Genomic DNA, 25,375 nt, shown 5'->3' with positions numbered 1-25,375 from the left:
AGTATTCTTGCCTGGAGAATCCCATGGACAGAGGAGCCTGGTGGGCTACAGTCCTTGGGATCGCAAAGAGTCAGACACAGCTGAGTGACTAACATTTTCACTTTCAAAAGTAATTAATGCGATTCTGTACATTTCAGTCTAAGCAAAATTTTGAAATCATCAAATTAGTTAAAAGTTTAACCCCTTCAACTAATTACCCATTAGCTGTTCCCTCATGATAATGAAATATTTAACAAATAGCATGTGATCTCTAAATTGTGCCAAATAAATTGATTATAGTATTTCTTCAAGAAGTAACAGGGGCTCTATTTGCTCAGCTTCCTCAGTGAGTTTTAACGTGTTCAGACCTCTGAAACATGGGTCTGAGATCTGGCTGGCAACACTATAAGGAAGCACAACCTCTAAAGGTGACCATGTCAGAGAAACACTCACCTTCTCACTGGGTATCTGAAAAAGTGAAGTTAGCACCTACATGTGACCCCTCTTCCACTCCGAGCTGGCGGTGTGACCTCTGCCACTTAACTTTTGCTAAGCCTCAGTTCCTTTGGTGATAGAACAGATGTGACAGTCCTTAAAATCTGGAGTTGTGGGGAGGGCCAAACTAGATTATGTAGGAGATGAAAGACTTCAGAGCAATGGTGGGTAGGCTTCACCCACAAGAGTGATAGGTAACTATGTACTGATTGACAAGTTCGGGTGGCTGAAACTAATACAATATTGTAAACCAACTGAACCTCAAGAATACATTAAATAAATAAAAATAAAAGGTTTTAAAAGTTATAATTCTGAGGGAGTAAAGAAAAACTTTGGTTTAACGGACACAAACTTTCAGTTTTGCAGGATGGAAAGCATCCTGGAAATGAACAGTGGTGATGGTTGTACAACAGTATGAGCGCTCTCAAAGCCACTGCGCACTTCAGACGACTAAGATGCTAAATCTGAAGTTATGTGTATTTCACCACAGTTAAAAAAAATAATTCACAAAAAAGTTCAGGTGAACTGAAATCATGTTTTGGAACAAAAAATGCAGCTTTATTTCTTGATTTTTACCTTCTACTTCCGCAAGTGGCATTGCTCTGTCCATTTATAATTCAATGACTTTCAGATTTATGCTGATAATTTAGGATGTGAACATTCAATTTCACATACACCCTGCCCTCCTTCACCTTCCCCCTTCCTATCAGAATAGCATCACTCTTCCATCCTCCGTCCCCAGAGGAATCAGTTGAAGAGTATCTCACATGAAGTCATTATTAATAATTGTTATTCATTATTAATAAACTCATGGACATGAGTTTGAGCAAGCTCCGGGAGTTGGTGATGGACAGGGAAGTCTGACGTGCTGCAGTCCATGGGGTCACAGTCAGACACGTCTGAGCGGCTAAACTGAACTGAAGGAATGGTTTGCTGTCATCATGAAATAAGGTGGCTATGAGTGCCCTGTGCAGTCTCTGGCATGCAGTATGTGTCTATTAATAAAGTTCAGTCATATCTGATCACTGTTTATAAACCAGAGTTTCCATCAGGTTAAATGCCCTGAGTGCCCCGACTGCCCCAAGACAAACCGTGGACACTAAATATTCTTCAGATCTTCTCACAAATTTGACCCAGGCTATTTTGAACACTGTACCGGGGAATTACATACGAACATTGCTAATCTATAGTCAGTGGGCTACAAAATCTTTTCATAGTAAATCCTACCAAAAATATACTTCCAGTGCAAACCCCTAAAGGTATATTTCTTAATTTATAAATTTGATGCTTTTTCTTACATATTATTATGGCATGCGTGTGATAAAACACACTCAAAATTGAAATTTTACAGGATAAACAAAGAAAATAACTTCTCTAAGAATGCTATTTTATCTTATTCATTAAAAACACAAAATAATTTTGTTTCTACAAAAAATTAGATAGTAATATTTTTATTGAGCACAGTGTAAATTTTTCTAAAATGTGGTTCCTTCTTAAAATCTTGGTTTAACATAGTAAGCCAAAAGTCAAATTCTAAGTTAGTTTACTATTGTTTTTGGACTTAATGACTGTCCTCAATGAAAAGGGTACCTCACAATGGTCAGCTGATCCAAATGGAAAAATATTTACAGTATTGACAGCAATTTCTAAATAGCAATATTTAGTATTCAGTCCTATCCCCAAATAATGCAAAGTTTATTGCTAAAATTTGCATCCCAAATGTTCTCTTCATTGAATGAGGTTTTACTCAAAAAAAAAAAAAAAAACACGCTCTAAACTCTCTTACTTATTCTTAAAACACTATCACTTCCATGAAGGCAAAAACTGTTTCTTAATCTTTTAAAAAATGGCTCCTATCACACAGTTAACAACCACCTGTCACCACAAGAAAAGGTTAGCAAATTTAGAACACTGTTCTTCTGTAAAAAGAAACAACTGCAAAATCTCTGAGACACAAGTGATTTTTATCATCACTCTCCATCTTGCTACAAAACAACTGCAAAGATCCTGGCATTTTGTACATCTCTCCCACTTGTAAAAATCAGATCACTTGCATCCATGACATTGTCTAGTTCATTGTGCATGTCTTGGGTTTGATTGCTTTGCTGTGATACTTTGACTGTGAATTACCACCCGGTGAATAAATTGCATGAGTGATGCTATCCCTACACACTCACCCTTCATCCTCTTCATATTCTAAAGCAGATGCTCCATCAAATGTTATTTTAAACAATTGTTTCATCAGAACAATATTTCTAGTAAAGTTATTTATAGCTGAGATGACATCTTTTCTGACTTGTCATCCTATAATTGGTTCACAAAAGAATAGCTCTTTGTATGTTTTATTATTGAAGGAGAAGCTGTATCTGTACTTCACTCAGCTGTATAACAAACACTACTTGATTTGTTTCAATACTAGTTTCTTCAAAGTTTTCTCTGCATCCATCAGCAGTTTTGCTGGCTAAGGAATGAATATTCATTCATTCAGTCATTCAGAAAGGATTTATTGATCACTTGCTCTGAGTCGGTCGCTGTCCTAGGTGCTGAAAAAGTAAGGCAGAAAATTAAGTTCTCAGGGAGCTGTGTGCCTGTGCAGGAAAACAGATGGTAAGCGAAAAAAAAAAAAGTACATGTTAGGGTAAGCACTCCAAAGAAAAGTTCAACAGGATATTGGGATAGCAAGTGGCAGAGTGAGCCATTTCAGGTGATGAGGAAGACTTCCTTAAGAAGGTGATATTTGAGCAAAGGTATTGTGGGTGAGCCATGGAGTATCTGGAAGAAGCGCAGTCAGCAGAGGGGCAGCAGGGGCAAAGGCCCTGGGGTAGGAGCCTGACTGGTGTGGCTGGACCGTAAGGTCTGTGTGCCTCGAGCCAGTGAGTGCATGAAGAGCAAGAGGACCAGAGGTCAGAGGATTTTTTTCCCCAACCAGGATAGGAAGCCCCTGGAGGGTGCTCAGCAGTGTGGCAAGATCTGACTTAGGTTTTAAAAGATTTCTGTGGCCACCCATGGATAATAGGCTGCAATGCGGCAAGGCAGGAACAGGGGACCAATTTCAATTGTCCAAACAAGAGATGGTCTCAAATGGTCATGATAAGAGTGTAAGAAAATTGTAAGAGTCCAGATAGAGTCTGATACAGAGCCAAAGAGACCTGCTGATAGGTTTGGATATACGGCAAGGGAGAAAGGAGCTAGGGCTTTTAATCTAAGCACTGGGGAAAATGTGGTGGTAATTTACAAGGGGGGAGAAGACGGGGGGTGGGGCAAGGAACAGAGATTAAGAATTCAGTTTAGACACGCTAAGTCGAGGAAGATTACATTCAAGGGAAGGTGTCAAGAAACCAGCCGCTTACAAGAGTCTGGATTTACAAGAGAGGCATTTGGAATGGAAATATAAATTTGAAACTTGTCAGTGTGTAAATGGTATTAAAAGCCTTGTCACTATATTTTCCCATGTATTATTTCAGCTGTATTTATTGCCGTGGGAAGAACAAGTATTTTCCCCCAGCAGCATGCCTCTTCTATTTTTTTCACTACCGAGTAAGAAACCTCAAAAGATGCTTTTAAGCACTTTCCATTATACTAATTAAAATTTTTTAAGATGCTACATTGAATAGGACATTATTTTAAGTCAATAAAAAAAAGATGGTAGACATCTTTACTGTCTGTTTTTCCTATCTTGTTGGCTTTATACTCTTATTAGACAGTATTCCAAGACATACCACAGTTCAGATGAAGGTCATCGTTAGTAATAGTGGGTATAAATTTGTATTTGTGCAACTACATAGTAACTTCCCTGAAAGAGATAGCTGAGGCCACCATGGTGTCCTTTAGCAGGTGGTTGGATAAGTAAACTATGATATATCCAGATACTTTATATTATATATTATTCAGTGCTGAATGCATATTGTTGTTGTCTAGTCACTCAGTCATGTCTGACTGTGAGCCCATGGACTGTAGCCCACCAGGCTCCTCTGTCCATGGGATTTCTCATGCAAGAATACTACAGTGGGTACAAGCACCAGAAAGAAATGAGTAATCAAGTCAGGAAAAGATATGGAGGAAGCTTAAATGCATATTGCTAAATGAAAGAAGCCAATTTAAAAGGCTATGTACCATATGATTCCAAGCATATGATATTCTGGAAAAGCAAAACTTTGTAGATAGCAAAAAATATCAGTAGTTATCAGTGGGCACAAGATATAAGAGATGAATAGATGGAGCACAGAGGATTTTTTATAACAATAAAAATATTAATACTCTGCATGATACAATAATGATAAGTGTATATCATTATACACACGTCCAAACCCATAGATTGTACAACATCAAGAATAGCCCTAAAACTATGGGCTTTGAGTAATTATGATGTGTCTACATAGGTTCATCAGTTCTAAAAAACACACCACTCCAGTGGGGGACGTTGCTAGGGGTGAGGCTGTACATATGTGACAGCAAAGGTCACAGGGGAAATCTTTGTCCCTTCCCCTAATTCTCCTCTGAGTCTTAATTGCTCAGTCGCTCAGTCGTGTTTGACTCTTTGCAACCCCATGAACTGCAGCACGCCAGGCTTCCCTGTTCTTCACTATCTCCCAGAGCTTGCTCAAACTCATGTCCATCGAGTCAGTGATGCCCTCCAACCATCTCATCCTTTGTCGCCCCCTTCTCCTCCTGTCCCCAGTCTTTCCCAGCATCAGGGTCTTTTCTAATGAGACGACTCCTTGCATCAGGTGGTCAAAGTATTGGAGCTTCAGCTTCAGCATCAGTCCTTCCAAAGAATGTTAAACTGAGTCTTAAACTGCTACCAAAAAAAAAAAAAAATGCCTTAATGAAAATAATTCAAATTTAAAACAATATCTAGTTCTAGAAGTGGGACTCTCATTGCCACTTCTTGTGCACTTATTCTTGCCTTATTCTTACCTTCTACCCACGATCATTGCAGATTTCGTCTTAAGTCACGTGTTCATTTGTGGGTGAGTGATTTACATGAGACTAGACCACGTCATCCTCAAATCTACTCTCCCTGACACATGAGAACCATTGTCCACCATCCACCATCACCCCATAACCGCTTGGGAAAGTCCAGCTTTCTCTCAGGACACTTCCCTTCTCCGATGAGAATGTGACACTGGATGTTTTTCCAAGAAGCAAAGACACCACTCACTGAGCCGAGTCTCCCTAAGGGCAAAGGAACCATCTCGAAGCCCCTAAGAGGAAGTGATGGCTTCACGCCTCCCCAGTCATTGCAGTACCGCCTCCTACACTAGATCTGGGGGAACCGGATTTCTCCTGGTCCTTCCACTGTCAGCCTGATCTGGGCTCTCTCAGGCACCTTTAAAGAAGCAGTAGCTCTTTCAGAACAGGACAGCTGACTTAGAAAGTCAAGTTTTCTAGTGATTCCTATGCCACTCAGGGTCCCAGCAGAAAGCCGGCGGCCCCCCAAATTTAAGGTAAGTTCAAAATGACTTCAGGGCTTCCTTGGTGGCTAGGTGGTAAAGAATCTGCCTGTGATGTGGGAGACCTGGGTACTATCCCTGGGTCGGGAAGATCCCCTGGAGAAAGGAACGGCAACCCACTCCAGTATTCTTGTCTGGAGAATTCCATGGACAGAGGAACCTGGCAGGCTACAGTCCATGGGGTCGCAAAGAGTTGAACGTGACTGAGCAACTTTCACTTTTTCAGAATGACCTAACATTTGCAAGATGCTGGGCAGGGTGTAGGGACACCATAGGGCACAGTGCAGTCCCTTTGGGCTGCTCATAGGCCAAGGCTTCCAGCCCAAGGCCCAAGGAGGCGAGGGAAGCAAGTGATTATGAGAACATGGGAGACAGTATGAAAGACTGCCGCTGGGAGAGGAGCAGTATCTTCAACACAGGCCACAGCCAGCCCAAGGAGATGCCACAGGGGAGTCAGGAGAAAGTATGCCCACCTGCACCACCTTCCTGCCTCCCGTCTCCTGTCCCACTGATCAAATCCAGGCAGCAAGAGAGCTCCTTAATGGAGTCAGCATCCTGGAGCAAAGAGAAGAGGCAGAGCCTGGACCTAAGGAACACACAGGATAACCCACATGATTCCCAAATGGAAGGAACCAATTACATCAGAGTCTACTCAAGGCACATTTTACAAAATATGTGAGGACTTCCCTGGTGGTCCAGTGGTTAAGAATCGCCTGCCAATGCAGAGGACGTGGGTTCGATCGATCCCTGGTCTGGGAAGATTCCACGAGACTCGGGGCAACTAAGCCTGCAAGCCGCAACTGCTGAAGCCTGCGCCCCCTAAATCCCATGCTCTGCAACAAGAGAAGCCACTGCAATGAGAAGCCTGTGCACTGCGACAAAGAGTAGCCTCCCCCAGCCCTGCTCACCGGAAACAGAGAAAACCCTAGCGCAGCAAAGAAGCATCAGCACAGCCAAATACAAAAAATAAATAAATAAAACACAGGAATTCCGCAGAGACAACCCCGCCCTGCCCGAAACTCAGAGTTAGCATATAGGGGTGGTGGAGAAGGAAACGGCAATGCGCTCCAGTATCCTTGCCTGGGAAATCCCATGGACGGAGGAGCCTGGCGGACTATGGTCCATGGGGTCGCAAAAGAGTCGGACACCACTCAGCAATTAAACAAAATAGAGGGGTGGAATCTAAACAACCTATGCTTTTTTATTTTTTATTTATTTTATTTTTTTATTATTAGTTGGAGGCTAATTACTTCACAACATTTCAGTGGGTTTTGTCATACATTGATATGAATCAGCCATAGATTTACACGTATTCCCCATCCCGCTCCCCCCTCCCCCCTCCCGCTCCACCCGATCCCTCTGGGTCTTCCCAGTGCACCAGGCCCGAGCACTTGTCTCATGCATCCCACCTGGGCTGGTGATCTGTTTCACCATAGATAGTATACATGCTGTTCTTTTGAAACATCCCACCCTCACCTTCTCCCACAGAGTTCAAAAGTCTGTTCTGTATTTCTGTGTCTCTTTTTCTGTTTTGCATATAGGGTTATCATTACCATCTTTCTAAATTCCATATAATTCCTTATATGATTCCAATGCACAACCAAGTTTGAAATCTCTGACTTTATAAGACACACAAATGACCTTGAAACTCCAAAAACAGGTCACAAAATCCCTTCTCACCATAAATTCAAGCCCACAAGACCAAATCACCCTGAGAATCTTCTGTAAAAGGACTGCATTTTATACTATTACAGTGTCAGGTCTGGAGCAGCCCTTATCAGTCAGAGAGAGAACTGTGTCACTTTCTATCCTCATGTACTAATCCGTAGGACAGCTGAGTCCAAGGATAAGTTTTTTGCACTGGAACTTGATTGTCCCTTTACCCCCTGAGTAGAAAATAGAAGCAATAGCTCAAAAAGACCTGATGCTTTGAAAACTTTGTATACAAATCTAGACCCTCAACTTGAAATGATCGCAGGCTCTCATGGATAAATTTATTTATTTAAATTTATTTCCATAAGGACCATCCATTGGCAAGGCACATCGTTCAGAAGTTTCATTTCAAGATCAGGCTTTCTGTTACGATCTTTGAAGTGAAGCCAGAAGGGGGAAAATATTGACAGTCTGAACTCTAGACTCTTGGCTTCAGAAATGCCTATTAATTCAATACAATAAAACTCACAAACTCCCAGTAATTCTCAAGGTGCTCTTAAAATTGAAATTGATTCTGTGAAACTGCTTTCACCTACCATCATTACGGAAAATTCCATTTTAACTCAACTCTTAAAAGAGAGGAGGGCAAGAAGAAAAGTATTATGTCCAGGAATACAGAATGTTATTTATGAACACTGGACCCGGGAGAAGGGAAAACAGAAGGCGTATGCCCAGCCTGGACCACGCGTATGTCTGCAGGTCCTGGCTCCAGCCACATTTTCCTAGGGACTTACATGGAGGAAGCAGCTCTGAATTTCCCATCACACTGCACAGCTAAATGGCAAATTGTTTTCCACAAAAGTAACAAAACCCAACATGAAAAGAAGCGTGGGCAGAGCGGCAGGGGCAGCAGAAGGCATTTCTTTACTTACACAGCCAGAGTAACAAAAGGACTTCCTTCGGGACTTCCCTGGTAATCCAGTGGTTAAGAATCTGCCTTGCAGTGTAGGTGAACAGTTCAACCCCTGGTCAGGGAACTAAACTTCCACATGCCAAGGGGCAACTAAGCCTGCATGCCAAACTAGAAAGTCCAGGAGCCACAATGAAAGATCCCAAATGCTGCAATTAAGATCCGATGCAGCCAAATTAATAAGTTTTTTAAAAAAGAATTAGATTATTAAAAAAAAAAAAAAAGACTTCCTTTGACTGCAGCTGTTGGAGTTGGAAAGTCAAGTCCAGGTCTATCCACAGAGTGAATGGGTCCCCAGGGCTGTGGTTGGCATGGCTAGACTCAGGCTCCCTGACTGTGTGTTAGTTTGCCCCGTAACCTTGAACCAAGGCTCTTAAATGTCTTCTACCAATTTCCCAAATGATAACAGGAGGAAAAACCTGCTTACCTTACAAACCCTATCGGAGTCAAAATTCCTTTTCCTACTGGAATATCCTCAGGGCTTCCCTGGTGCTCAGACAGTAAAGAATCTGCCCACCGTGCGGGAGACCTGGGTTTGATCCCTAGGTTGGAAAGATCCCCTGGAGGAGAAAATGGCAACCCACTCCAGTATTCTTGCCTGGAGAAGCCCGTGGACAGAGGAGCCTGGCGGGTTGTGGGGTCGCATAGAATTGAACACCACTGAGCGACTAACACTTTCACAGATACGTCCTCGTTCAGTTCGGTCGCTCGGTCGTGTCTGACTCTTTGCAAACCCATGGACTATAGCACGCAGCAAATACGGCCCACACTGCAATGAAGCACTTGCCATGAATGAGAAATCCAATGGTTGCCAAGTGGTTTTTAACTATTCCTGGAGAGTTGACTTTAAAAGTAGTTACAACGACCTATTATATAGCACATGGAACTGCTCAGTGTTACGTGCCAGCCTAGATGGGCACGGGCTTCAGGGGAGAATAGATACCTGTATATGTACGGCAGAGTCCCTTTGCTGTTCACCTAAAACTACCATAACATTGCTAATTGGCTACATCCAAATACAAAATGCTTTTAGTGTTAAAAAAATTTTTTTAAGATAAACAACAACAAAAAAAAGAAAAGATTTAAAAAAAAAGTAGTTATTGGGACTTCCCTGGCAGTCCAGTGGTTAAGACTCTGCACTTCCATCACGGGGGCTGTTGGTTCGATCCCTGGTCTGGGAACTAAGATCCCACATGTTGCAGGGCACAGCCAAAAAATAAAATAAATAAAAGCCCTTATTTATGAGAGTAGCTAAGAGGCCAGTTTCTGAAGACAGACAGCTCTGTTTACCTACTGTAGCAAGAAGTTTTTGGTAGAGTCACCAACACATTTTTCCCCTTTCCCCTTCATTCCTATTATCCCGTGACTCTCTTCCTCCACATACCAGGATCTTCTACATTTACTACCTGTTCAATGACAGCTTACAGATCCCCTAAGAACTGTGTCCCGCCCACCATGGAGTGTAGATGTCTCTGGAAAGTGACTTCCCAGCCAGGGACTGCACTTCCCGCCCCCCCTGAACCACAGTGAGGCCAGGTGACTGAGTTCTGTCCAACTCTGTGGGCAGAAATGACGCATACTACTTCAGGATCATCTCTGCCTGGTCACTAGAAAGAAGAGGAATGCAAGAGGATGCCTCATTCAGCACGGAGATTCCTGAAGTCAGTGCAAGAAGAGAGACATAGACTTCTTCTATGAGACCTTCAGCATCACTTACTTGCCTGAGAACCAATGTTGCTGATTCCTTAACCAGGATGCAGTCTGTGTCTCTTTAGAAATAACGTGATTCGATATGCCAAGATAACACGCAAATACAAGATCTCATTCTTAAGAGTGGTAGAATTATCTCCATTTAATAAACTCAGGATAAGAGAAGCAACATCTTGTCCAAGGTCATTCAAATAAAATGTGGTAGTTCTAAGATTTGAAGCCAGGTTTTCTGGCTCTGGGGCTATCCTGGTGACTCAGACAGTAAAGAAGTTGCCTGCAGTGTGGGAGACCCAGGTTTGGGTCCTATGGACAGAGGAGTGTGGCAGGTTACAGTCCACGGAGTCTCAGAGAGTCAGACACGGCTGAGTGACTAACACTTTCACTTTTCACTTTTCTGGCTTTGAAGGCAGTGATGGTGGCAGCTTCCTCTTGGGGACAGTGTGCCCGATGGGATCCATAACTGTCATTCAGCTGTCACCCTCAAAGACCCAGACCCTATCCAACAGAGGATCTGAGAATGACTAACTGAACCCACCTGTCTCTAAAAGTGGCTTCCCTGGTGGCTCAGACAGTAAAGCATCTGCCTGCAATCCGGGAGACCTGGGTTTGATCCCTGGGTTAAGACATCCTACTTGAGATCTGAGAAGGAACACAAGTTCTCTCCCAGCTCTGACCCACATGGATGCATGGGCCATAGGGTCTGGCCATCTGCCCACCATTATCTTTATGACTGACCTCTGCCAGGTGTCACGCCAGCCGGCATAGATGAATTAGTTAGTATAAACCAAGGTCAGTGTAATTAATCATGCAAACTTAAAGCCTTTAATGTCCAGTATTAAAATCATACCATAAACTTGGGACACTATAAAGGACTCATGGCCAAAATGGAAGCATGACTAAGGCCTTGAACACACCTGATTCATATTTGAATCAAGTCTGATCCTCATTGCCCAGCAGGAGCTCTTCTAACTTATTATTGTTATCAAGAAAAAATTCATGTAGCCCAACCATGTATGGATTTCTATTCATGTGACCCACTGAAGAAAACCCCAAGACAATCCACAAGGGACCTTTCCCTTTGCTTTTTCCAACCAATTAGCCCAATACAGTCCAGACCTACTTGCAAGAGCCAACGAGCACACTGCCAAGGTTACCATGGCAGCCTCTCCATGCCCCCTTGAGAAGGGCGTCCGTCTGCAGACCCCATCCCCTCCTTTACGGAACTACAACACGTTTATCACCTTCACTTCAAGGAGGCTCCCATACTGTGCCATTGTGAAGCCTACTTTTCACCCTACCCCCTCCCCACATGGGTGTCTGAGACAACGCAATAAATTTCTTCAGCATCCTGACCCCCGAAAGAAGGACTGACTGGCAGAGTCTTGCCAAAGAACTGGCCATCTGGGAAATGGCCACTTCCTTTGACTTAGGCCAAAGCTCTTCAATGGATGGAAGGGTTTTCCCAGCTTATCTTCATGATCTCACCTCCTCCCATTCCTGAGCCTTAAACACTTTTTTTCCTAATGGCCCCCCATTTATAGAATTTTAGTGCCACAGATATACAGATACAATGAATCTGTTCATGCATTGTATATCTATCTGAGCCTTATACATAAAAAGTACAAGGGGTTTCTCTGCCCCCCTCCTCCAAGAACAAATTCTGGCACTCTTGGGAGTGTTATCTCCCTCTTTGGGAAGAAAAATACAGGCTTAAATTTACACTAAGTGAAACAGAGCAGGATGCTATGGTCTTTGTCCCCCATGTCCTCAGCCTGCCTTTTGTCTGTGGAAAAACTTGAGCCAAGCAAGTAAGTTTAATCAGGGAAGTGAGAAAATGCAGAAACAATGGAAAATAGTCAAACAAGACCAAAGGATAATAATTTAGTAAGGAGGCACAGTCAAGGACCTCTAGTTCCTTCTCAAGGGTTATAGATAATATTCTGAGCCACATCCTGTGAGCTGTCTTACAGATATTAAAACTCCCACCAGGTGGAAGAAGTTAACTACATGAGGACTAGATTATAGCCATGACATAAGCTGCCACAATTTTGAGAACTGGCCTCAAAGAAATGGGGAAAAGCAGCCCTGGAGCTGAAGACTAACTGAAACCATCAAGGTGGCCCTAGTCAGACCACCGCATGACCAATTCCAAGACGGCCGTCAGAGCCGACGGTGCTGTGTCTGCATGGAGCCCCCTCCCTCCGTCTCTAAAAGCTCTCCCCCCCGGCGGTCAGTGAGGGGGTCAGCCTTTGGACAGGAGCCCGCCCTTCCCTGCCTGAGTTGCCAGCCTCTGAAATAAAGCAAACTTTCTTTCCCACCAAGTTTGCCTCTTTATTGACTTCTGAGCGATGAGCAGCTGGACCCCACTTTCGGCAACATAAAAGGTGTGATGGTCTGCTATCAAGACATGTCCTGTTGAGTGGAGAAAACAGAGCCGAATGCAAAGGGGGCCAATTTGGAGGAAAGGGGGTGGAGAGGAAGCAGGGGACCAATTCCCATCCTTTATAATGCTGTCAAGGGTCAGGCATGAGACTTGGCCTTATTTACCAACACGGTGCCTATTCACTTACGAGAGGCATAAATATCACCTCCAATTCTAAATTCACTGGCTTTCCCCACACTCTGGCAGGCTCAGCGCTTACAGAAAACGCTATGCCAGGATTAATTTCGAATAAGAAACACTTCGTCAGGGCAGACGGGCCCGTCGCTCCGTTCTCTGCCACTCTGTGACTCCAGCTCTCTGGCCACCCACCATGGTGCTCCAGGCCATTCAGAGTTTATTACAGCATGGTGTAATTAGCCAGGAGTATTTTAGACCCATATTTTTATTCCTCATCTCCCTGATCGATTTTCTAAATTATGCGTCAGCACAAAGGTGTTTAAAAAAAAAAATGCTTAACTCAGCAGCAATTAACTGCAAAGCTTTTAAAGCTTAGTTTTCATTTCATAGGTCTTCAAGAGCCAGAAATAATATCAATAATATTGAAATCAAGTTGGTTTTTTACCCCTGGATAAAAAGGCGGCAAATGGCTTCAGAGGCACTATTATCTAAGGTGACATTAACCAATCTGCTTTTCTGCTCCGTTTCTAGCTGTTACATTCTCCCTCTCTCTCTCTCCCTCTCTCTCTCTCTCTCTCTCTCTCTCTCTCACACACACACACACACACCCCACAGGCAGGATTTAATGGAGGGGGCATTGCTCATGAAGATGATGTTTGAAAGAATATTTGATATCTCTGAACACTTTGAGAACACCAATGTTTTGTTTGGACAATACGTCCTCATCCATTTTCTAGAACTGGAAAAGCTAAGCCTCTAAAAGCATAACCCTCACGGTTATTCTGAGACAGTTTAACACGAAGAACACAAGGAAGAAAGACAGAAATACCCAGCCGCCTCTTTCACAAACACTGTGTAAAGAACCTCCAATTTGCAGAGAGTTTGGCGACATGGTTACTTTGCAGCAATGATGAGCAAGGAGTGCTTTCCGGAATTTGTATTTATTTGGGAATCACAGCTTGCCCTTAGCGTATCTGTTGATATAACTGCCCCCAGGGTCATTCACGTTCAGAGAGTCTACACAAACAAGCAACATGCAAGTCAGGGAGAAGGAAACTGAAAGAACGGGCGTTAAGAATCCATGCTTCATCATGGAATAGTGCAGAAAGATGGAGGCTGGCAAAATACTTCTGCCACTGCCTTCACCTGTCAACCGCCAAATGGCCACTTTAAAGCCTTCTAATCCCACTGCCCCTTTCAAGTTTGCCCTTGATGTGAATTTTAACCACATTTCACCTTCAACATTTAAGTACAGAAACATGAGGGTGGGCGTGTGCGTGCATGTGCGTGGTGTTTGGCGTGAGCAGCCACTCTTTGTGATCTAGCCTTAAGATGCTCCTTCATAAGATGCAGAATTAAACCTTTTTTCCTAGGCTAACTTATCCGATTGAGCTCACATACCTAAGTTCTTCTTGTCTCACAGTGCATTTTATCATATTATACAGAGACCTTCATGGGCTTCTCCAGTGGTTCAGCAGTAAAGAATCCGCCTGCAGTAAAGAATTGATCCATGGTTGGGGAAGATCCCCTGGAGAAAGAAATGGCAACCCACTCCAGTGTTCTTGGCTGGGAAATTCCATGGACAGAGGAGCCTTGCAGCTATCGTCCATGAAGTCAGAAAGAGTCAGACATGACTGAGCAACTGAGCACAACCTTCATACGTCATCTAGCTTCCCTTCTTAGCCTCGGCTGCCAGGAATCCCACAGCTAAATGCTAAGTTCAGTTGCACGAACCGGTTTTGACACGCACCTTCCATCACCACTCTCTTACCCCCATCCCCACTGCTGCCCCCACCCCACGCCCATTACATGATATTTGGCCTTTGTTCTTTTATCTTTACTTGGATATAACTTTTACAACAAGCTGCCCCATAGCTTGTTTGGTAAAAATACAAACGAAAGAAAAAGAACTAAATTATCTTTAAACGGCTTTACATTATGGAGCAAATTCCCTGGTGGCTCAGATGGTAAAGAATCTGTCTGCAATGCAGGAGACCTGGGTTTGGTCCCTGGGTCGGGAAGATCCCCTGAAGAAGGGAATGGCAACCCACTCCAGTATTCTTGCCTGGAGAAATCCATGGACAGAGCCTGGTGGGTTATAGTCCATGGGGTCACAAAGAGTCGGACACGACTGAGCTACTATCACTAACACTTATGGAGCAAAGTCCTTGTGATAGGCTTGTGCTGACATCCTTCTGGGCAAAGGCTGATTGGGGCGGGGGCGGGGAGGGCGCATTTTAGCGCAGCAATTAGTGCACACAACCGAATCCAAAAACCTCAACACCGTAACCTGCTCCACGTGAACAATCATTTCTGCCTCCCTCGGTGACGTTTCCCATCTACAAAGTGATGACAACGCTTGCCCCTTCCCCTGTTACACTCGTGTTATGAGGATCAATGCTGCAGCATCCAGAAAGTGCTTTGAGCTCCTCAGGGGACTGGCTCTATAATTATCATTACCATTATTGACAGTGGCGGGGAACTGCTGGAGGCTTTTTGAGGAATAAGAGACTTGGGCACCTGCCTGGCCTTTGACTGGAGCTGCAGCTTGGCTTCTGTGTGTGGGGGGGCGGGAGGGCATGCTTACCGCTAGCTCCAATAATCCAGATTAGAAAACAAAAAAAGAGTTCTCAAAATGCAGAAAGATTCCAAAAAGGCTGAAAACAATACATCATTGCCATTGCCATTGCCATTAAAAGGAAGCCTGAAACATCTAATAGGGGCTTCCCTGGTAGTCCAGTGATTAAGAATCTGCCTGCCGATGCAGAGGACATGGGTTTGATCCCTGGTCTGGGAAGTTTCCACCTGCCGAGGAGCAACTAAGTCCGTGTATCACAACTACTGAGCTTGCGCCCTAGAGCCCAGGAGCTACAACTACTGAGCCCATGTCTTGGGCTTAGAGTCTGAGCCCTGAAACAAGAGGAGCCACCACGAGAAGCCTGCTCACTGTAACGAAGAGCAGCCCTCAACCGCCACAACTAGAGACAGCCCACTAGCAGCAATGAAGACCCACTACAGCCAAAAAACAAAAAATAAATAAATCTAAATAAAAGGAACACCCAAGAGCACAACCAGAAAACACACACGTGGCAGGGACAGCCGGCAGCAAGTGACACGGGGCCCGGAGGGCTGCAGTCCATCCACGCAAAGATCATCTTTTCCTACTTAGGAAATGCTTTTACAGGATCCCATTCTTTATTTTGGGAAAAATATATATATGATGTCCACATCCATCAGGCTGTCAGGGCTTTTTATGACCCTTTAAGACTACATCATCTGGAACCCTGCATTATCTATCTCAAGGAGACATTGGGCTCCATAACTTTGTCACCTGCCTCCTGGTGGGGACCGATCACCCTTCTCCGATCTGACGGCTGTCACTACATCATTTTGAGCTCAGTCAGAATGCCACAGGCAGATTCTTCCTTCGACAGCTCCGGCTACTCCTGTGATCGGAAAACTACCCTTTCCAGCCGGCGGCATTTTAAGATCGTATTTCTGAAAGATATCTTCTGATTTCTTCTCAAGTTCCCCTCTTTTGGATATTTTCTTTGAAGTCTTTTCTGACCCTAAGGAATGCCAGGACAGGTCCTAAAACCAGACATGATTTACCTGACTCCAAAAAATCACATTTGCCTCCTATTTTAAAAGTCCAAGTACAATTCTCGCGGTTATGTTGGAGCAGTTGCTTCATTGTGCTCAGCCACGTCTGACTCTTCGACCCCATGGACAGTTGCCCACCAGGCTCCTCTGTCCATGAGATTCTCTATCCATGGGATTCTCCAGACAAGAATACTGGAGTGGGTTGCCATTTTCTCCTCCAGGGAATCTTCCTGACCCAGGGATCGAACCCACGTCTCCTGCATCTCCTGCATTGGCAGGAAGATTCTTTACCACTCTACCATCTGGGAAGCCGTGTTGGAGCAATAACAGTGGCTAAACAGAAGCTTCAGGAACTAAATGAGATGGGATGGTGTCTGGGTCAGGGGACTGGAAAGCCAAAGCAAGAGAATAACTGAAGAAAGATATACGCCGAGGATGTAGTTCCAAGATTCATTTTGGGTGCAAAAGAAAAGTATACTGTACTTAGCACTCTGCTTTCAGTGCGGCATCAGTGAATGCCAAGAAAGAAACACCATTTCAGAATATCTGAAATTCAACTGCAAACTTGCATTAACACTTAGCAAAAAAGGAGGGGAACACAAAGTGACAAATTTACTTGGAGTCTTGTGGGCTCTCTTTTAGCCAAATCGCTGCTTCGAGACAGCTCATCATCTCTGTAAGAACAGGAACTGCAGACTTGTCACCTTCCCCGTTCTCTGCTAATACAAGCTGAGTGATTATGTTTCTGCTCTCCCCGGTCGGCAGCTCAAGTCCCGTTCTCTGCAACGCAGCTTGAGACAAAGAGCCCTCTCAGGGGACTAATGAATGACTGTCATCAGTGCTCTGTGACTGGATGACGGTGGAATAAGCTTTGACGGAAGAGGGGCTCCTTCACATGGGAAGTACAGCCTCACCGACCAGGATAACTGGCCCAGGGATTGGTGGTCCCCAAACACAGTGTTTGAGTAACAACACGCTGCTCTTAGTTACATCCATCCCCTGGCCTGTCCTCGGGGGCTGCCACCTCGCTGGTCCACACGATCAGGCTCATTACAGTTCATCCAACCGCTTAAACCAGGAGCACACCTCCGGGGAATGTTCTCCTAGCTACTTTGAGGAAACACTGACACCACTGGTCATAAACTCTGCAGGGTAGCAGTTGGCCCTGATCTGAAAGCCGATGCCCAAGACGGAGCTCAATAAACACTTGGTGAGAACCAAAGAATGGACAAAGTGGCTTATTAAATACTTAGATTGTGAGGTGCCAGTAATACTCTGTTTCACATGAAGATACAACTGAATCGTCTCTGATCCTAGGAGCATGTCACTGTCCTCATTTTAACGGATGAGAGAAGAGAAACACAGTAAGTCACTTGCCCGGGGTCAATAAGAGTCCGCCTCTGGATCCCATCTGAATTTCCTATACTTCCTGCCTGAGAATAGAGGCCTCCCCTCCCAGCACTGACTCCCTGAAGCCAGCAAGTCAAGGTAGACAGATACACAGAGGTGCTTTCTATAGGAGATGCATGCATTAGGGAGGTTGATAGGCTTGTTACCAAAGCTCCCTTCTGCCCTCTCTCTGCCTCTCCCCCACCCAATGCTGGCAAAGGCAAGTCAAGACCAAAGCACGTGCCAAGTCCCCTCAAAAACCCATCTTCTCCTCCCAGAGGGACACCCTTCTCCCTCCCTTCCCACCACCCCCTCTACAACACGATCATATACATGCACCCACAACGAGGACTGCATTTCTCCATCTTTGGCTCTGCTTTTGTCACCTGTCCTAGCAAAACATGGAGAAGGTTGTTGCCCCCTAATGCAGGTGGATCACCAGGAAAGTCTCCCCAAACCAACTCCTGAAACTTGGCTTTGTTGTATCAATCCTATTTACTTGTGGTGGTATTCTTTCTTCTCTAGCACAGGTAGGACAAGGTGAATTCCAGAGTCCCTCCTGTGTCCAAAAAATTCCAGAACTGAAGTCCTCCTGGCTTTCCAAGGCAGTGCATAAGCCTGTCTTACAGCCAAGATACAGCTCAGCTGAGCTGTGATATGAGCCCATCCCGCTCGGTAACAGGGAATCCTGGGGTGTGCTGACATGGTGGTCTTCACTGTCAAAGAAACTATGGCAATGGGGCTGGGAGGGGCTTCAGGAGCACTTATTCCCAAATTCCCTGCCACATGGGGGGAGAATGGTTTCCAATCAACTCTTTTTTTTTTTTTCTTAAGACTTTCAATGCTTCTAGTTTTGCTTTTGTTGTTTGTATTTTGACCATGTGGCATGTGGCATCCTATCTCCCTGACCAGGAATCAAACCAAGGTTCACTGCAATGGAACAACAGAGTCTTATCAGCTGGATCACCAGGGAAGTCCCTCCAAACCAACTCTTGAAACTTGGTTTTGGTGTATCAAGTCCTATTTACTTGTGGTGGTATTTTTTTTCTTTAAAAATAAACACTAAAACAAAACTCCATCGTGTCCAACTCTTTGCAACCCCATGGACTATACAGTCCATGGGATGCTCCAGGCCAGAACGCTGGAGTGGGTAGCCTTTCCCTTCTCCAGCGGATCTTCCCAACCCAGGGGTCAAACCCAGGTCTCCTGCATTGCAGGCAGATTCTCTACAAGCTGAGCCACAAGGGAAGCCCCTAAAACAAAACACTAAAAATAATTAAGTCTCAAAGAGATTACTGTTCCATGTTCCATGTCCTTTAAAGGTGGCTGGGTTTGACAGTTCTAACTCGCTCTGCATTTCATTCCTGGCTCTTGCTTTTGGTTCACCGAGAGCAGCAGCAGGAGGTGGGTTCCTCTCGCCCACCAGTGTGGCTGCCAGGCTGGCATTCGCAAAACTAGCACCTGTGTTGCACCTCTACGGCCTGGAGCCTGGGAACATATGCCCCAACTGTCCGTTCTTCAAAACTCATTATTACATCAGCATGATGACGTCATTAATCAATGAAACTATTTTCACCTACAAGTCAAAACTAAACCGAAGTTTCAGTAGAGTTAAGCAGTGATCAGTAAGTCTATGTGCTGATTCTAATGATACAAATAGATATCAAACTGCTTTGGAAAAGCTAAAACACTGTGTTTAAGTATGAGCTGTGCACATATGTGTTATGAGATATATATAATATAGGTGAAATACTATTAGAATCGGTCAAACTTAACTCTTCCCCCCAAAAAACTCCTCCACACATGTGTATGTGATTCCCACATGGATTCAAATTCTCAGTCATCTGGGGCTGACAGCAACTTCTTTGAGATTGGCTCTGCTGGCTTTTATGTGAGGGGATGGCTAAGTGTTCAAGGTCACAGGGTTCACCAGAACATTCCACAGGGCTGATCTCATATTCCCTGCCCTCACTCACTGACCAGGCAGGGAATTGCTGGTAGAGGCTATTAAACACTTCTTAAAATTGCTTTTCTGTTTAGCATTCCTTCTTGTAAATGATTTCCTGCTCACAACAGCTGGAATGATGGATCAAGAAAGGTTTTCTGCAGAGAAATGGAGAAATTTCACATTCTCCTGAGGACTGGTTCTGACGAATTGTAGCAGAGGACCCCACGGCTCACGGATAGAGGTTGCAAGAGCTCGTCAGAAGGCCTTGCTGTTTGGGGTGTTATGGCAATGCCCTAAAGACCACAGCTGGCCAAGAGCAGAGGCCTGACACAAAGTGGTTCAATCAGAGGAAGCCGGGTTGATGGCCCCGATAAATTCTTAGATGTCCGGGCCACTAGGCACTGACCATGACTTTTAGTCCTCTGTTCTGCCTTCAGAAAATCCAAATCTAGAAAAGTGATTCAAACAGAACAGAATTCACCCACCTTCCTTAGCACGCACATGCTTCCTACCAGCACCAACCACTTCATTCCTGCCCTGGGGCAAATGCCAGTGCCCTCTAGTGAAGACTGTGGACAGAGCCAAAGGTGCCTTTGAATGGCCTCTTCAGCTCTGGGTGGTCCTCAATCACACTGAAGAGAAATTTTGAGACGTTTAGTTATTTCTCATTTTTTCCTTAGTTTTTTCCCAAGTTCACAAGTCATATGCTCCTTGTGGGCTTCCCAGTGGCTCAGCGGTGAAGAATCCACCTGCAGTGCAGGAGATGTGGGTTCGATCCTTGGATCAGGATGATCCCCCGGAGGAGGGCGTGGCAGCCCACTCCAGTATTCTCGCCTGGAGAATCCCATGGACAGAAGAGCTTGGCGGGCTACGGTCCACGGGGTCCCAAGGAGTCGGACACGACTGAAGTGACTGAGCACACAGGCACGCAAGCATGCTCTCAGTAACACATGAAACAAAAGTGCATGAGAAGTCACTCACCTCTGCATACCCCTCCTTCTCCATGCCGATAGCCAACAATCACCACTCTGAGGAAGCCAGAGCCCAGAAGCCGGTGTATATTCTTCCAGACCTTTCTGGAAGGGGGGGTTTATATATATATATATAATTTTCTGGGTTTTCTTTGGAGTTTTTTTTTGCCCAAAGAGGTTCATACTCCATACATGATTCTGTAATTTGACTTTTTCATTTGACAGTAGTATGGACATCCCTCTGGGTCAGTTAACAATTGCTATGTTGTTTGTCGTCGTTGTTGCTCAGTCGTGTCTGACTCTCTGTGACCCCATGGACTGCAGCACACCAGGCCTCCCTGTCCTTCAGCATCTCCCAGAGCTAGTTCAAACTCATGTCCATTGAGTCGATGATACTATCCAACCATCTCATCCTCTGTCGTCCCCTTCTCCTCCTGCCCTCAATCCTTCCCAGCATCAGGGTCTTTTCTAATGAGTCAGATCTTCGCATCAGGTGGCCAAAGTATTGGAGCTTCAGCTTCAGCATCAGTCTTTCCACTGAATAGTCAGGGTTGATTTCCTTTAGGATGGACTGGTTTGATCTCCTTGCAGTCCAAGGGGCTCTCAAGAGTCTTATCCAACACCACAGTTCAAAAGCATCAATTCTTTGGCACTCTGCCTTATTTACGGTCCAACTCTCACACCCATTCATGGCTACAGCAATCACTCTACAGCTGAGTAATTCAGCATGGGCCTGCCAACTCCAGCTGTGAGCCAGTCACCTGCCTTTGTAAATAAACATATTGGAGCACAGCCACACCCATTCATTTCTGTACTGTCCACGGTTGCTCATGTCTTACAACATGAGAAATGAGTAACTATGACAGAGATCACAAGCCTAAACTATGTACCATCTGGCCCTTTAAGAAAAGGTTTGCTCACCTCTGCCTCAAAATAGCAACCATTTATTTCCCCATGATTGCACAGGTCAGCTACTTGGGCAAGGCTCAGCTGGATAGTTCTTCTGCTGGTCTCACCTACAGTCCCTCATAGGAATACAGTCATTAAGCAGCTGAATAGGCCAAGTGGCCTCACTCACTCGTTGGCATTTGGTGCTGGTTACCTGCTCAGCAACAGTGTCCAGCAGATTTCCTCACATGGTGGCAGCATTCCAAGAGGGTAAGCCCAACGCACAGATGTAAGCATCTGCTTGCATCGTTTGTCCCATTGGTCAAAGTGAGTCACACGACTGGTCCAGTGTCAAAGGGAGAGGGATCACACATGGTTGGAGATACAGGAAGGGTTAATACACTGGGGATGATTCCTATGGCAATTTATTCCATCCTCCAAGTCAGTAGACATAGATACAATAATGACATGTAGAGGCAAATGATGATGGGTGTTCATTTAGCAGCTCAGGGAAGTTGGGAATGAAATATTTGCAGCTAGTCTGGCCTACCCTGCATGCTTGCTGCCTCATGGTTGCAGAATGGCTGCCCTGGCTGCAGACATCACAGACATGCTCAAGGCTGAAACAACAGGGAAGGGACGACACCAACTGTACGAACCCCTTTATTTCAGATTAGCAAAAGCTTTATCAGGAAACTATCATCTGACTTCAGATAACATGAAGTCATACGGCAACTTCTAACGGCAAGAAAATAGTTATTTAACTAATCCAGCCTCAATAATGGAACCAGTCCCAACAAAGGAGACTGGGAATGGGTCAGGACTAGCCAACCCCAGAATTTGTGAGATATTCTAACCCAATTACACATGATTTTTGTCTAGAAACGATGCTGAATTTCACTGAAAGGCTTTTCAACATTAATTATATGACTTTCATTGATGTAGTGAATTACACGGATTGATTTCCTTTATATTTCATTATTTTTGCTCCTTTTAGCGAAACCCTACTTGATCATAATTGTTTTTTTATTGCTGGGTTCCACTGGCTCAGATGGTAAAGAATCTGCCCACAATGCAGGAGACCCGGGTTATATGTATATACACATTTTTTAGTATTCCTTCCCATTATGGTTTATCACAGGATATTAAGTATAGTTCCTTGTGCTCTACAGTAGGACCCTGTTGTTGCAACGAGTCAGATACGAGTGAGCATGCACAATGAAGCACATTAAATTGGGTGGAAACTTCTAACCTCTTTTCTCATGCAGAGTTCATATACCCTAAACTACCTATCAACTCAAAATTGTCAATGTCCAGATTTTCCCACCTGATATTTTTTTCTCCACCATCCAGAAAGTTCTTGAAAGAGTGTGCCATCGTTATCTGGAATTTTCATCCAAGTTACTAATTCCCATTCTACAAGCTTTCATGCAGCATTTTCTTTATCTTTTCAGAAGATGGCTACACATCTACTCACAAGAGTCCCAATACTTGTGTTCCTTCCTGATCATTAACAATTTGTTCTGAGATGCTCCCCCAGGTCATAAGTGGGCTGTGAAGACTCCGCAGGCCCCAACTGAGGCCTCACTCACACGGAGCTGAAGACCTGCCCCATCACAAAGGGAAGAAGAGCGTAAGCTGGAGATGGAGAGCAGTCACCACCTTCCTGGAAAGTCCCCAGTTCTTTACTTTTATAAAAGATGGCAAACATCTGAGTGGAATATAAAAAAGTGCTAAGGTTACACACACCATCCCATCCATGCCCATCACTAGAATGCCTCCATTGAAACCATTATCCCAAACCACAAGAAGTACTTATGCATCTTAATTTTCTGTCTGTGAGAACCTACTATGGGATAGGAATAGATGATATGAAACAAGAGGATCAGGAGCTAATGCCTAGGAATGGTTTTGGTATAAACATGCTCTACCTCCCCACAGCAGAAATTCCCCAAACCAGCAAAAAGTACCAACTTCTTAGAGAATGCACTCACCCAGAATGAGGACCAGTCACCATGGAGGCACCAGTGTCCTCAGTGCAAATGTGTTCACAGGGACTTCCCTGGGGTCCAGTGGTTAAGAATCCACCTGCCAATGCAGGGTACACGGGTTCAATCCCTGGTCCGGGAACATTCCACATGCCTCAGGGCAACTAAGCCTGCACGCCACAACTACTGAAGTCCACGCTCTGCAACAAGGAGTGACCCCCCCCCCAACTCACTGCAACTGGAGAAAGTAACGAAAATCCAGACCAGTAAAAATAATTTTTCAAAAAAAAGGGGGATAGAGTTTACTTTCTTTAAAAATGTGGCCATAGCTTAGCCACTGGCAACTTATTTTCCCTTAGTTTCCAATTTCTCATGAGGAAAATGGAAGAAATATTACCCACTTTGAATGTACTGTGAAGGCTGAGATCACATAAGTGGAAACATCTCACCAAGAAGGAAATGGCAACCCATTCCAGTACTCTTGTCTGGAGAATCCCATGGCCAGAGGAGCCTGGTGGGCTACTGTTCACGGGGTCACAAAGAGTCAGACTCGACTGAGTGACTGAGCGCACACAAGCTATGGGCACAGGGTGATCCTCCAGGAATAGACACGCCTTTCCTACTGCTCACGTCAGTCCTGCACCCAGCAGGGGCGCCGTGGTGCGACACGGCGGGGTGCCCCAGGCTGACCCAAGGTCACTCTTGGCCAAGCTTGAACAAGTTCACTCTCCACTGCATTACCCTCAAAGAAGCCCAAGTTCCCTGTTGAACACAGGGATGGCGTTCACTCCTGCTCAACACATTTTAGTGACAGGACCCCGCAACACCTCTCACCTCAAAGTACCCAGTACATAGGAGCTGTTATTCCCGGCCCATCCTTCCCTCCAGCTCTCCCTGACTTGGTCCATTTCTCATGCACAGAAGGAGAAAAAAGTGCTCACAAGAGTCACGAAGCAAGAAAGGGGAGCAAGTGGACAAGAAGAGGAAAGGGGTGGGTGTGGGTGGGTTATAAGAAGAGACAAAGAAATTCCTTTGATGCTGAGGAGAAAAAAACAAATTCTGCAGCATTTCCTGGAAGACAACCACATGAAGAGAGGATTTTGATTTAAAACCTTTGGATCACACTGAACCTGCAAATCCTAATGATAGACTCTGAAAATCACAAGAAGTCCACTGCATTACGGGATGATTATGCCCTGGGGTACGCTGGTCCGCTCTGGAACACTTTAGTATGAAATCTCACATTTCAGGAACAAATGAGCAGAACACGCAGGCACTGCCACTCAGAGACCTAGAAATGAGGGTTCCCTAAGAGGTGTCAGCACCCATCCTACAGGCCTGGAGCGGGAAACAAGTGTTGACAGAGCCCCCTGCGGGGACTTTCCCTCTAATGGGATGTAGAAAGCCAGCCTCTGGGGCTTCAGAATAAAATCTCCACTTTCCCAGAGCCCAAACCTCAGAGTCTTTATGTTTAGCATCAAACGCCTCATGTAAAAGTAACAACCCCGGCTCCTGGGGCTTCCTCCGTTATTTCAGACACATCTCAAGCTAAAGCTCTGGGGTATCCATGCTATCATCAGAGAAGGGTGCAAATCAGTAACCAGGAGGTGAATTATTTCCGGCTCTCACACAGCTTTGAATCAAATGAATCAAAGTCTTCCTTCATTTGATTAGTTCGACTGGGTAAAGGCTGAGCTGCTTAGAATTCTTTCTTACCCCCTCATGGAGAAGTAAACCAATTCTATCCAAATTATTTGAAAAACAAAAG

General features: G+C 44.8%; 1 protein-coding gene across 1 annotated transcript in view; it reads right to left on the bottom strand.

The window, feature by feature from the left end:
• CBY2 (chibby family member 2) overlaps positions 1-25,375 on the bottom strand; it is a 127,946-nt gene that overhangs the window by 17,790 nt on the left and 84,781 nt on the right. The window lies entirely within an intron of this gene.

This window comes from Cervus elaphus, chromosome 30 (assembly GCF_910594005.1).
Source record: "Cervus elaphus chromosome 30, mCerEla1.1, whole genome shotgun sequence".
Classification (NCBI taxonomy): domain Eukaryota; kingdom Metazoa; phylum Chordata; class Mammalia; order Artiodactyla; family Cervidae; genus Cervus; species Cervus elaphus.
The sequence above is the reverse complement of the archived record's forward strand: the minus strand, read 5'-3'. Positions and strand labels throughout refer to the sequence as shown.